This window comes from Saimiri boliviensis, chromosome 4 (genome assembly GCF_048565385.1).
Source record: "Saimiri boliviensis isolate mSaiBol1 chromosome 4, mSaiBol1.pri, whole genome shotgun sequence".
Classification (NCBI taxonomy): domain Eukaryota; kingdom Metazoa; phylum Chordata; class Mammalia; order Primates; family Cebidae; genus Saimiri; species Saimiri boliviensis.
The window spans coordinates 15,198,143-15,212,996 of record NC_133452.1 but is presented as its reverse complement, the minus strand read 5'-3'; the positions used below and the strand labels follow the sequence as shown (position 1 = coordinate 15,212,996).

Below are 14,854 nucleotides of genomic sequence, written 5' to 3'. Positions count from 1 at the left end.
TGTGGATTTTGCTCACATGCTTCAGGGGGAACCGCTCCAAAATGTGACAGCCCAGAATTTAGGTTTGGCGGACTCCTGGCTGTGGCCCGCTGTGACTGGGGTTTCTGAACCATCACAGCGGTTCTCAGCGGACCAAGACAGCCTGGAGGATGCAGAAGGCTCTGTGGAACCGGTCGGAGCACAGCGTCCTCCTGGATGTTACTCTGCCGAGAGCTAATGGAAAGGAATGAGGCCTTGTTGATTTCGGAGCAGCCCAGACCGACTGCACTGTAGACAATCTCCAGATACCCAGTCCCTGGGGATCCGTTGCCAAACCGTGGTCTGGAGTGGAGCCTGGGCACAGTGCAGGTCGTGTACAAAGATCTGTTTCTCTCCCCACACATTCGTATAGTGGAAACATGTCAGGCTGCCTCCTCCAAGGCTGTGCGTTTATTTTAAAGAATGTTAGAGAGGAAATATATCGCTTACCATCTTCCTCCCTCTTTGGGAGTGTTTGTTGTGATTGGAAATCATTCTAGTCCACATGGCTGTGGCTTCTCCCCAGTCTTTGTGCTCCTATGTTAAACGGCCCTCTGTGCAAATAAATAGAAAAGGGCAAAGTTTTGTATTCAACTACAGAAGAAGGAGTGAAGTTAGACTCTGGAGAGCTGGAATCGCTAACCCTGGCTTGCGTGCTCTGCGGTGTGCTTGCTTTCCTCGCCTCTGGAGTGAAGCCAGGAGGTACAGTACGGGCCTTCGCCAGCACCGGCCAGGAGCCCAGACTCACGTTTTCTGCAGTCAGTGGCACTGCTGGCTCTGCTTTGCCATTTGGTAGAATTTACCTGGGGCTTATCTTGACTGCGCCTGCTGGGAAGGGATGTTTTGAGTTGCTCTGAACTTCACTAAAACCTGAAAGTAAGAAACGGCTGAAAAAACTTGTGCATTTTGGATATGAAACATCGTATTTTATTTTTTTATGATTTATTTATTTATTTGAGACGGAGTCTCCATCTGTCTCCCAGGCTGGTGGCACCATCTCGGCTCAGTACAACCTCCGCCTCCCAGGTTCAAGAGATTCTACCACCTCAGCCTCCTGAGTAGCTGGGATTGCAGGAGCCCGCCACCACGCCCGGCTAATTTTTGCTTTTTTAGTAGAGACGGGGTTTCACCATGTTGTCCAGGCTGGTCTCGAACTCCTGGCCCCAGGTGATCTACCTGCCTCAGCCTCCCAAAGTGCTGGGATTACAGGTGTGAGCCACCGCACCTAGCCCGGTTTATGACTTTGTAAGAAAAAGCAAACCAACAACTCAAACTGTGAGCAAGCTTAGAACAAAAAGCCAGGGTTCTAGCGGCAGGAGGGTCTGACTTTCTGCTCTGGTTCTACTACTGTGTGACCCTGGGCAGGTCATTTAGCTTCTCTGCTCCTCTTACTTCATCCATCAGATGAAGATAACAGGACCTACTTGGTAACCAGAGTCCACCTACACTTCTGTGAGCAGAAACAATTGTGATTAAACTCTCTGCCTTATTATGAATGCTGATCCTTGAACACGTTAGTTAAACCTGAGTTCTTGGTTTGGAATTAAGATGTCTGCAAAACCCCACAATCAGGAAACAATGAATACGATTTCATTTACTTTTAATTTATTTAATTTTAATTTAATTTAATTTTTTTGGTAAAAACAATGGAGACAGGGTTTTGCTATGTTGCCCAAGCTGGTCTCAAACTCCTGGACTCAAGCAATCCTCTCACCTCGGCCTCCCAAAGTGCTAGGGTTACAGGTGTGTTACTTTTAGTTTTTTATTTGAAAATAATTTATTAGCATTGATAATAATGAAAGTGGTGAATACTTACAGGATACCTTTTGGTTCATGAAGCATTTTCACATGAACTATTACATGTGTTTCTAAAAGGGATAAAAAATCATGCCCTGGTTAAGTGCCATGGCTCATGCCTGTAATCCTAACACTTCAGGAGGCCAAGGCAGGTGGACTGCTTGAGCCCAGGAGTTTGAGGCCAGCCTGGGCAACATGGCGGAACCCTGTCTCTGCAAAAAAGTGCACAAACTAGCCAGGCCTGGTGGCACATGCATGTAGTCCCAGCTACTCTGGAGGCTCAGGTGAGAGGCTTAATGGAACCAGGAGATAGAGGCTGCACTGAGCCGTGATTGCACCACTGTACTCCAGTCAAAGCGACAGAGGGAGACCCTATCTCAACAAAAACAAAAATCGTGCCCTAATTATTCTATTTCAACATACTCTAGTGTTCTCTGCTTAGCCATAACCTATAGTGAAGGAGAACTTGTTAGAGACCCTGTTATTTGTACAGTCTGACACACACAATGGGCAAAGAAACAAAACATAAATATCTGGTTATTTTTCTATATGTTTCTAAGGCTGATTATTTCGGGTAGTTTCCAGTTCTTGTCGTCATCATCATTATTCTATATGGGGAAAATCTGGATGAATCATGGATAAGATAATGTATCTTGATGTAATCTTATATTACGGCTTGTTAACAGACAAATATGTAGGCCAGGTGCAGTGGCTCATGCCTGTAATCCCAGCAGTTTGGGAGACTGAGGCGGGTGGATCACCTGAGGTCAGGAGTTTAAGACCAGCCTGGCCAATATGGTGAAAACCCGTCTTTACTAAAGATACAAAAAATTAGCCGAGCCTGGTGACAGGCACCTGTATCCCAGCTGCTTAGGAGGCTGAGGCAGGAGAATGGCTTGAACCTGGGAAGCAGAGGTTGCAGTGAGCCAAGATCGCACCAATGCACTCCAGCCTGGGCTACAGGGCGAGACTTTATCTAAAAAGAGAGAGAGAGAGAGAAAAAAAACAGATAAATATGCAATAACCAAGTCACCAAAATATGACTGCCCCGAGCTCCTTGTCACGGCCACGTCTTTGCATACCACACGTCGGAGAGCCTTACAGTATGAATGGGTGACACAGGTCACTGTGGGTGGACCTTTTCTCTCTTGCCTTGAATCCATACTCAGAAACCTGACAGAATGTGTACATGTCACAGTCTAGTAGATTGCCCTGAATCCTCAACTTATCAACATGGTACCCAGAAGATGTCTGAAGGAAGTTTTATTAAAGTAACAGAAAATTTAATAACTATATCCTGATAAGGGAGACCACAGTAACTTGCCATCCCAAAAGAGGCTCCATTCTCGGGATTAAGATAGTTTGAAGGGTCCTGAGTCTGACTCCTTAACCTCCTGGCCTTCCAGACTCTGATGCTCTCCTGTACTCTTTTGGCAGTGGGATGGTAGGAAGTTCCTTCCAGACCTAGCCAGTGCTTGTAGATTTCTGACAGCCCCCACAGTTCTAGCAATTAGGGCTGGAATTGGGGGTTCCATCTTCTTGAGTCTGGCACTCTCATGGTGTCATGGTGCTTCCTCATGGCCTGATGGGTGCCCACCCCATGTCCCAGCTTACAAGGGAAAGGAGCTCTGACTCTGTTTTCCTCTCTCATCCCTAAAACTGTCTACCAGTTCTTCTCCAGCTCTTTCTAGCTCTGGGAATTCAATTTGGGCATCTCACCTTTAAGAGACTTCTCTTGGTGACAAACCACAATTGTACCACTTCACTCTAGCTACATGCTAGTTAGTCCCTAGGCAGACACTCCCTCCTCTTGGCCCTCACCATTTTGTATGAGCCTCTAATAGTGCACTTGTCACTTTAACTAAAGAGATTTCACACGTTTTTTCTGCCATGGCCTACGAAAGGAAAGATAGTTTACACTGCAAACCAGTACACACAGAGGTTTATGTGATTGTTATAGATACATAGACATGTGTCCTTGTGAGTTTCCTTACCTTTACTATGTACACACTATTTTCTTTCTTTCTTTCTTTCTTTCTTTCTTTCTTTCTTTCTTTTTTTCTTTTTTTTGAGATGATGTCTTGCTCTGTCACCATGCTGGAGTGCAATGGAGCGATCTCAGCTCACTGCAACCTCTGCCTCGTTAGTTCAAGCAAGTCCCCTGCCTCAGCTTCCCAAGTAGCTAGGACTACAGGCACACGCTACCATGCCTGGCTAGTTTTTTTGTGTTTTGGTAGAGATGGGGTTTCACCATGTTGGCCAGGATGGTCTCAGTCTCCTGACCTTGTGATCCACCTGCCTCGGCCTCCCAAAGTGTTGGGATTACAGGCATGAGCCACTGTGCTCGGCCCATACACATTATTTTGTAGTCTATGCTATTCTGCTCTACTGTATTTATTTGTTCATTCATATATATATATATATATATATATATATATATGCACACACACACACACACACACACACACACACACAGACACACAATTTTTTTCTTGAGACAGAGTTTTGCTCTTTTTGCCCAGTCTGGAGTGGAATGGTGTAGTCTCAGCTCACTGCAACCTCTGCCTCCGGGTTCAATTGACTCTCCTGCCTCAGCCTCTCGAATAGCTGAGATTACAGGCACACACCACCACGCCTGGCTAATTTTTGTATTTTTAGTAGAGACAAGGTTTTCACATCTTGGCCAGGCTGGTCTCAAACTTCTGACCCGCTTTGGCCTCCCAAAGTGCTGGGATTAAAGTGCTGGAATTACAGGCTTGAGCCACCGCACCTGACCTCATTCATATATTTTTAATGCTAATCAGGCCAGATATAGTCCTTGGACCCAGGAGTCAGAACTTACCATGAGCTGAGAAGGCACCACTGCATTCTAGCCTGGGTGACAGAGCAAAACTCCATCTCAGAAAAAAAAAAAAAAACGTAAATACATATATTTTTAATGCTAATCAAGACCCACTAAAAGAATCTCATGACCTTTTTAATATGTTGAAAGCTGCACTTTGAACAACATAGTTCTAGTTCTGATTTAGGATCTAGAAGAATTTGCTTAAAAGAAAAAAGAAAAGAAAAGAAAAGAAAACTGAGTTTGGATTCAGATGTTCGCTGAGGGGAGGCATGTCTATTTCTCCTTTGTATACTCAGCACCTACCTCCGTGCCTGGTATGTGGGAGATGCGCAGATCAATATTAACTGAATTGAAGAGCTCAGCCTCTCTGGATCTTTGTGCCGTATTTGTAAAATGGAGGAGTGCCCATGTGCACTCGGGGAGCCACTGTGAAAAGAATGAGATCATGCACCTACAGCAGCAGTCCCAGGGCCCAGCGCCAATAGCTGCTCGATTAACCTACATTTCTTTCTAGATTTCGGCACCTAGCTCTTTCTTGAATTGACCACTTGACTCCATTCAGTTTCTTTTTTCTTTTTTTCTTTACTTTTCTTTTTTTGTTGTTGTTGAAGACAGGGTTTTCGCTCTTGTTACCCAGCCTGGAGTGCAGTGGCATGATCTCGACTCAATGCAACCTCCATTTCCTGGCTTCAGGTGATTCTCCTGCCTCAGCTTCCCGAGTAGCTGGGATTACAGGCACCTGCCACCATGCCTGGCTAATTTTTTGTATTTTTAGTAGAGACGGGGTTTCGCCATGTTGACCAGGTTGGTCTCGAACTCCTGACCTCAGTTGATCCATCTGCCTTAGCCTTCCAAAGTGCTGGGATTACAGGCGTAAGCCATGGTACCCGGCCGACTGCAGTGTTTTTAAGTGTAGTGAGAGGTTTGAACTCTATTAGCCTCAGATCCCAGCCTGCTCAGACGCCTCAGGTTTTCCAAGACGCTGTGGAGCTCAGAGGCAAATCGCCCTTCAGAGGCAGCAGTTTCTTCTTGAAACTTAGCACACACAACTCAGGCTCTGGTTGAAAATGTAAGAGGTCATAGGGCAGAGTCCTTTTTGTCACCCCCTAGGGGGACTCATTTCTCTATGAAAAAGTGTGACTTGAGCTGTTTATTAGCATTTCATTGCAAAAAAGAAAATTACTTCCACATCTAGAAAGATTATAAAATAAGTTTAGGTTGGGTGCAGTGGCTAATGCGTGTAATCCCAGCACTTCGGGAGGCTGAGACGGGCAGATCACTTGAGGTCAAGAGTTCAAGACCAGCCTAGCCAACATGGTGAAACCCCATTACTATTAAAAAATACAAAAAAATTAGCTGGGCATGGTGGCAGGTGCCTGTAATCCCAGCTACTCAGGAGGCTGAGGCAGGAGAATCCCTTGAACCTGGAAGGCGGAGGTTGCAATGAGCCAAGATCACGCCGTTGCACTCCAGCCTGGAAGACAAGGTGAGACTCCATCTCAAAATAAATAAATAAATAAATAAATAAATAAATAAATCCATAAAAAGTTTAAAGTCAGCATGAAATTTGGAGTGTTTTGTGAATCAAAAGCCTTCATAAGAGCCGTTATTTCAAAACTGTGAACCGAAGTTAAGTCCGATGTAGCAGACAGCCCTGCTTGATGAACTTCTGACTTGGTCATTAACTGGCTGTGACATTGTGGTGGGACTGCCTCCCTGGATCTCATTTTTTCATCTTTGAGAAGGAGTATCCCATTCATCTCCAAAGTTCTGTGACCCTAAAATATGAAGCTTGGAGTCCTTTGTTTCATATTCACTGGAATGTATTAGCCATTGAGGAGATTAACATTTCAATGAACACATCTCAGTTGCAGAGTCTAATCAAATGCAATGCCTCCAAAATTTTCTCTATAATTTATTTCTTGCTACTATCATGTAGAAAGATCAGATGATGCTTTCGCCGACCTTAGAGCCAGTGAAGAGTCAGGTTAGCTGTTACTTGTGTGAATAAAAGCTCAAAAACCAGGATTTTGCGTGAATCATCATCATAGTTTGTTTTGCATTGTGACTCATCTTATCTATGCAACGGGAACTTCTCATTGAATGTTGTCGATTGATCACTCACCAATGGGTAATGTAACAAGTCTATTTGTTGTTTTCTTCTAGCACAGAATGACTCAGAAGATACTGGAGCTTCGAAGCTTCTAGCAGAATATGAAGTCTTTCGTCTTCAGCGATCTGGATTAAGTTTAAGCAGGTCAGTAGTGAATTATATTTGTCTTTGGAAGTTCCCAATGAGCAGGCTGCCCTGAGGTTAGCAGGGAGATTTGGAACATCTCTCCTGTGTCAGACTCCGCTAGCTACCTTGGCCTTAAAGCCGAGATTTTCTCAGAGGTGAGGAGCGAGGTGCTTGGTGTGGTGAGGTTCCAAGTGCAGCTCTTCACTACCAGCTTGACGATGTGGAAGCTGCTCACCGGCTCCTTCTCCGCATTGCCCCTGCGGAGACTCTATGGAAAGGAAAATTAGATAATAAGTGGTTTAACGGGAAAGGCTAAGCTCCCTCGGAAAAGTTTCAGAAAAAAATTAGCTGGGCATGATGGTGGGCACCTGTAATCCCAGCTACTCAGGAGGCTGAGACAAGAGAATCGCTTGACCCCGGGAGGTGGAGGTGGCGGTGAACCGAGATAGCACCACTGCAGTCCAGCATGGGCAACAAAGTGAGACTCTGTCTCAATAAAATAAATACGTAAAGAAAGAAGCCGCCTTCTAACTCACTTACTCTCCATTGCTCGTCTTTGCCCATTACGTTAACCTTGCTATAGGTCTCCTTTTCCTGGTCTAGTTTCACCATCTTCCACCTAAAATAAAACTCATGTGCAACCCCAACTATTCCAAAAACAAAAAACAAGAAACAACCGGAAACCAAAACTTCTTGTTATTGGTAAAAATACTGATTTTTTTTTTTTTTTTTTTTTTTTTGAGACAGAGTCTCGCTTTGTTGCCCAGTCTGGAGTGCAGTGGTTCGATCTTGGCTCCCTGCAACCTCTGCCTCCCAGATTCAAGCGATTCTCCTGCCTCAGCCTTGTGAGTACCTGGGACTCCAGGCACGCACCGCCACGCCCAGCTAATTTTTTTGTATTTTTAGTAAAGATGAGGTTTTACTATGTTGGTGAGGATGGTCTCGATCTCCTGACCTCATGATCCACCTGCTTTGGCCTCCCAAAGTCCTGGGATTACAAGCTGAGCCACCGCGCCCAGCCTCATGCTCTAATTTCAAGAGTTCCACTCAGCTGCTTCCTGTACAACCCTCCACAGAGAAATTGGAGGTGAAACCTCTGTGAACTGATGCTGCCATGGGAATCTCTCACATCAGGAGAACGTCATTTCTGTGCAGTTTTCCAGCCTGTGCCCATGGCCTTGCATTCTTGAGACTTCGTTGTGGATAAGAAGAAAAATTCTGTGGCCTTGAAACTGTTTCTGGATGGTTCCTCCATCTATTACTTTCTCGTATATTAGTGGCTGCCCCATTTTCCCATGCCTGCTGAGAGATGGTAGTACAGACACTTGATGTTTTATTGCCATGTTATTAGAACCAGCCTCCTAATTTGCCCTTTAAAATTTGAGAGGGTAAACATGTGGGCATATCTTTTCGTGTGTGCCAAACTCACACTGTGGGTTCGCATGTGGTTCCTTTTCTTACCTCTTTGAACCCTAAATGAGATTCTGTGGGTGTGCACCTTGAGCCCTTAGTATTAGACACAAACCCCACAGCAGCCCGCTTGGGGTTTCTCCCTCACCCAAGCATCTGAGCCCAGGGAACATAGGCAGGTATGTGCCAGCCTGCCACTTCATCTTTGCGCCTCACTCTCCCTCTTGTCCCTTTGCCAAGATGTAGTTCCATGAAGCCCCATTTCTTATAGCTCCTATTTTCTTTTGTTGTTGTTGAGACAGGGTCTCGTTCTGTCTCCCAGGCTGGAGTGCAGTCACATGATCATGGCTCACTGCAGCCTCAGCCTCCCAAGTGGCTGAGACTGCAGGCATGAGGCACCATGCCCCGCTAATTTTTTATTTTTTGTAGAGATGGAATCTTGCTATGTTGCCCAGGCTGGTCTTGAACTCTTGGGCTGAAGCAATCCTCCTGCCTCGGCCTCCCTAAGTATTGGGATTGTGGGCATGGGCCACCGAACCCAGCTCTCCTCCTATCTTTCTTTGTCATCACCTTTTCTCCCTGGCAGACCTCCAGCCTCAGGTATCCCTTGTGTGGATGCTCCTGTTTTTCCAGGGATCCGTGTTGTGATTGTGCTAAGCCAACCACACTATGCCCCTCTCCCCATCACCCAAGGCATAGCAAGTCTATAGGACCATCTGGCAGCAAAGAGCCAAGGCCTGGACCACAGCCAGCCCTAGGCCCCATCATTACTTTTTATTTTGTTGATAAAGGGTCTCACTCTGTTGCCCAGACTGTAGTGCAGTGTTGCGATCTTGGTCACTGCAACCTTCCACTCCTGGGTACAAGTGATTCTCCTGCCTCAGCCTTCCGAGTAGCTGGGACCGTAGGTGCCCACCACCACGCCTGGCTAATTTTTGTATTTTTAGTAGAGACAGGGTTTCACTATGTTGACCAGGCTTGTCTCAAACTCCTGACCTCAGGTGATCCGCCCGCCTTGGCCTCCCGAAGTGTTGGGATTACAGGCCTGAGCCAGCACACCTGGCCCCATCATTACTTGATTCTTACCAGCTGCACTCACTGGTACTAGCAGTTCGTGATTTGCCTGAGTCAGTAATGACAATATAACATCAGATTCCATTGATCAAAAAAGGCCCTCGTCAGCCTAGCACTCGATGGCAAAAAAAAAAAAGTTTGTCATTACTGCAGAAAATCTGGAGCCTTGCCAGTGGCATAAGATTTTTAAAGGATGTGCAAAAAATATAGGAAGAGAGATGTGAATGACCAGGGGTGAATATGAGAGGAGATTTAGGACAGCAGTCGCCTAAAATGTGCCTCTGCTTGCAGAGATGCAGAAGAGGGTAATAGAGATTTTTTTTTTTTTTCCAAGATGGAGTTTTGCCCTCATTGCACAGGCTGGAGTGCAATGGTGCAGTCTCGGCCCAGCAAAACCTTCGCCTCCAGGGTTCAAGCAATTCTCCTGTCTCAGCCTCCTGAGTAGCTGGGATTACAGGCATGTGCCACTATGCCTGGCTAATTTTGCATTTTTAGTAGAGATGGGATTTCTCCATGTTGGTCAGGCTGGTCTCAAACTGCCAACCTCAGGTGATCCACCTGCCTCAGCCTCCCAAAGTGCTGGGATTACAGGCGTGAGCCACCGCTCCTGGCCAAAAGAGACTTTTAAAGCTGATTTAGACAGAGGAAAAGGTGAATGGGTGGTAATGTGTCCCCTGCTGGAGGTGTGACACATGCCTGGGCAGCTGCTGAGCTCGACATCATGCAGAGTTTAAGGAGCAAAGCACCAGGACCCCTCCACCCCTGAGAGTCTGTGAGTCTATGAGGCGGATGCTAATATCCTGTATGAGGCCCACGGGTGTCCAAGGATGTGAGCTACTAAGATAGTTCTGGAAATGGAAAGAACAGCTACTGAAGAATTATCAGTAATCATTGCCTTTCATCTAGTATATGTAAGGCAGCTTTCAAAATTACTGACTTTTGCTGAGCACAGTGGCTTGCGCCTCTAATCCTAGCACTTTGGGATGCTGAAACCGGCAGGTCGCTTGAGCTTAGGAGTTTGAGACCAGCCTGGGCATCATAGTGGGAACTTGTCTCTACAAAAAATATAAACATTAGCCAGGCGTGGTGGCATGTACCTGTAGTCTCAGCTGCTTGGGAAGCTAAGGCAGGAGGATTGTGTAAGCCCAGGTGGTAGAGACTGCAGTGAGCTGTGGTTGTGCCACTGCACTCAAGCCTAGGCGACAGAGCGAGACCCTGTCTGAAAAAGGAAGGGGGGGGAGTGAAGAAGGCAGTCACCTAACCAACACTGTCCGAAAAAAAAAGGAAGAGAGAAAGGAAAGAAAGAGAGAGAGAAAGGAAGAAAAAGAGAAAGAAAGAGAGAGAAAGAAAGAAGAAAGAAAAAAGAGAGAAAGAAAGAAGAAGAAAAAAGAAAGAAAGAAAGAAAAGAAGGAAAGAAAGACACCCAATCAAACAAATTACTGATTTTATTCCTAGGATATCAGTTCTTCTCTGGGAGAATCTGGTTTGTTCAATGTACTCCATCGTTAGCAGATGATAATATTCTGCACTGAAATCACTCCTTTCATCTGTAGCTCTCAAAGAATTTTAAAAGCATTAATTAGTTCTCACATGTGACTTTGAACTTATTTTCACTCTTGTCAAAGGGATAGCAAACAATTTTGTACGTGGGCAAAGCCAAAATACTGGAGTGGTATCTCACAGGTATCCAGAGACCCATCAGAAGAGTCAAAAACCTTGGTCACCTCTGCAGACGTCTCACCTGAGGGGACCAGATGTCCAGCTGCTTGTGGATGAGAGTCTGATACCGACATCCAATGAGTTCAGTTCTTCCTACCACTTATTTCTATTCAGATCTTCTGACATTAAAGTATCAAATAGGATGCAATATTTGGGAGAAATTTTCAGACTTCTAATCACGTATGGATTTGAGAATTAAGTATCCCTTCTGACTTCATAAAATTAGACTTCTCTTACATTATTATTATTATTATTTTAAGGCGGAGTCTCACTCTGTCACCCAGACTGGAGTACAGTGGCATGATCTTGGCTCAGTGCAACCTCCGCATTCGAGCAATTCTCTGCCTCAGCCTCCTGAGTAGTAGCTGGGATTACAGACACCCACCACCATACCCTGCTAATTTTTGTATTTTTAGTAGAGACAGGGTTTCACCATGTTGGCCAGGCTGGTCTTGAACTCCTGACCTCATGATCCACCCGCCTTGGCCTCCCAAAGTACTGGGACCACAGGTGTGAGCCACTGTGTCCAGCCCGAGCTCCCTTATATTTTCTACTACACACAAACTCACAGACCAAACCTGAGCCCTGTGGAAGGTTCTGGGACAGGACTGGGTACCTGATGGCCTCACCATCTCCCACACCGTGTCCCACCGCCCCAGCTGCAGTTACCACTTATTACTGTTAAAGTAGCAATGCAGAATTCCTCTGGGGTCCCAGATGAAAGGAAAAGCTTCACATTACACCCTCCCACCCCTGCAGTTCTGACTTTGACCCTGACATTTTAATAGTTGAAAACTAAACACGACCCACCGCCTTCATTTCCTCTCCACTCGTTCCCTTCTTAACCCCCTGCAGTCCGGCATCCACACTCTCCTCTCTACTGAAGCCCTTTCTAAGACGTCTTCAGTGACTTTCTTGTGAAATTCCAAGAGGCATTTCTCAGGGTCATTCCATCTGAGCTCCCTCATCCTGCTGTCCACCCTGTCCCCTTCAAGGTCTCCCTTCCCTTGACCTCTGGGATACTAAATTTCCCATTTTTCTTTCCCCTCTTCTGACACTTTCCCTTCTGGTTTGGAGGGCCTTCCACAGGGACCATTGGTCTTGGGGTCTCCAGCCCATCTTGTGGGATCAACTCCCACCATCCTTATGTCTGACAGGGATAGAGAGATCTCTCCTGATTCCCCAGATGAAACACCCTAGAGATGGTGTACATACCATTCTTCCTTCCAATTCCTGCACCTCCCCACCCCGGCTCACGGAGTTTCTTTTTCATCTTGTAGCTCTTGACTCTTCACCAGCCAGCACTGTTAGTTCAGGCCCCTACATGTAAAGTATTTTCCCCCAAACTCTTCTGTTCATGCACATTAACCAAATATATTTGCATCTGCTCCCCCCATTTTTAAAGTTTATTTGAGATATAATCCACTCTCCCAATTTTTTATTGTTTACATATCACATACTTTTTTTTTTTTTGAGATGGAGTCTAGTTTTGTCGCTCAGGCTGGAGTGCAATGGCATGATCTCAGCTCACTGCAACCTCCACCTCCTGGGTTCAAGCAATTCTCCAGCCTCAGCCTCCTGAGTAGCTGGGGCTATAGGCAGACACCACCACGCCCAGCTAATTTGTTTGTTTGTTTGTATTTTTAGTAGAGATGGGGTTTTACCATGTTGGCCAGGCTTGTCTCAAACTCCTGACCTCAAGTGATCAGCCCGCCTTGGCCTCCCAAAGTGCTGGTATTACAGGAGTGAGATAATGGCCAGGAGTGGCCACTGCACTTGGCCAAAATCAAAATTCTGGTATCTTCTTCCCATATTCCAGTGGTGATCTTGAGCAGAGTTGGGAAGACCCACCCATCACTGAGCCCAGGGACCCAGAGGTCAGCAGCATCCCGAAGGCGTGTCCACTGCCGGGCTGGCACTCCTCCTTCCTACAGAGCACAGCCTCTGTGCTCATCCTTGTAAAACATTGGCTTCTTCTCCTCCCTCCTTCTGAGACCTCTGGTCTCTAAGCTTTCCAGTAGAGAACAGGCACTCCCAGCTGACCTTCAGGGAGCTCTACATCCCATCATGACTTCTGTTTCAGCCTTTGCTCCCTTCAGTGCCTCTCATAGCTCTCAACCCTTCACTGGCCAGCATTGTTAGTATATAACACTTTCCCTTTGATATAACACCCCCTCCTCTCCAGGTCCTTGGCCTTTGCTTGGCTTAGGGTAAGCCTAGCTCACCTCTGTCTCACCTTCCCTGTTCCCACCATCACATTGCTCTCTCCTTCTTCACCGTTCTGTCCAATCTTCTGGCACATGGCCACCCACTGTTACTTGACACTCTCACTTACACCATCTAATTGTCTCACTGGATTCCGATCTCCAAGAGCACACGGTCCAGGTTCCTTCTGCATAGAATTTGAACCTGCCCTCTGTACCTGCAGCGCTCCTCAGTCCCCCTCTCAGGATGGCGTCATTATCAGAGCAGTCTGATTACTCTTGATGGTTGTGTTTGGACAGAGACAGCTGTGGGGGCCAGAGGAGCTCTGATGGGCTGATGTGCTGGTCACACATGTACACGTGGACTTCATACGTTTGTGGCAGGCAGCTTAACACTGCTAAATTCTTAAACCTACTCAAGTTCAGCTTCTTGCAAATACTGTTTCCCAGAGGTTGGTAATATAGTCTCCTTAAGATTTAATAGAAGAAAAGTTGGCTGCTTATTGAAAACTATGCTTTTGACTGCCAACTTGGATTATTTTAAATTAATGTTAATGCATGCAAGATTTACTTGCAAAGCATCCATCTCTTTGTGCCCGATGGGGCTCAGGGCATGTGTGTAAATCATTCAGATGACAATTTCCTGGATTGAGTGCTTGGCATTTACCTACCACAAATCAATGCACTTATCCACAGATAGCAGCATGGGGACACTGTGGATGATTCGAGATGTACACTCAGGAGCAGAGTGACTCTGGAACACCTGAAAGGCAGCAAGCCTGCAGCTTCTTCCAAATCTCCTTGAATTCTCCTTTAAAACTCTCCAGCAAATGCTGACCTGGGGATTTGAAAACAGCACACTAAAATGGAGATATCAACTCACTTCCTGGACTTTAAACTTTATGACTCTGTGGCTGGAATGCAGCCATCCAGTTCCCAAAGGTGCTTCCATGGGGACTGTATTGTTACTGGGGTGAATAACCTTTGAGACCCCTTCACGGAAACACTCTCTTGTTTGTGAAATGAATGGTTGCACATTGCAAATGAATTTCTTGGTCTACTTTAGGAGGGGATTGGCCAAGAAATCGAGTTGTTTATTTTATTTATTTTTTTTTTTTGACATGGAGTTTTGCTGTTGTTGCCCAGGCTGGAGTGCAATGGCACAATCTCGGCTCACTGCAACCTCTGCCTCCCGGCTTCAAGCGATTCTCCTGCGTCAGCCTCCCGAGTAGCTGGGATTACAGGCATTAGCCACCACACCTGGCCAATTTTTGTATTTTTAGTACAGATGGGGTTTTATCATGTTTGTCAGGCTGGTCTCGCACTCCTGACCTCAGGTGATTTGCTTGCCTCGGCCTCCCAAAGTGCTAGGATTACAGGTGTGAGCCACTGTACCCAGCCTGAGTTGTTTAATATTTAAACTACATTTTTTTTCTTGTGGTAAACTTGGCAGACTTGGTGAATATTATAATTGTGTTCAGAGTCCAAAAGTCATTCCGCAGCATATATTTCAAGGATAATGATGGCTCAATGTCCTGAACCAAGATT

At 45.9% G+C, this 14,854-nt stretch overlaps 1 protein-coding gene across 1 annotated transcript in view; it reads left to right on the top strand.

Annotated features, from left to right (window-relative positions):
* The window catches only part of SCAF8 (SR-related CTD associated factor 8), a 233,620-nt gene that overhangs the window by 213,496 nt on the left and 5,270 nt on the right, over nucleotides 1-14,854 (top strand). The window contains exon 22 of the transcript XR_012517150.1: nucleotides 6,827-6,917. The gene's annotated coding sequence lies outside the window, so the exon portion shown is untranslated. The remainder of the gene's footprint in view (nucleotides 1-6,826; nucleotides 6,918-14,854) is intronic.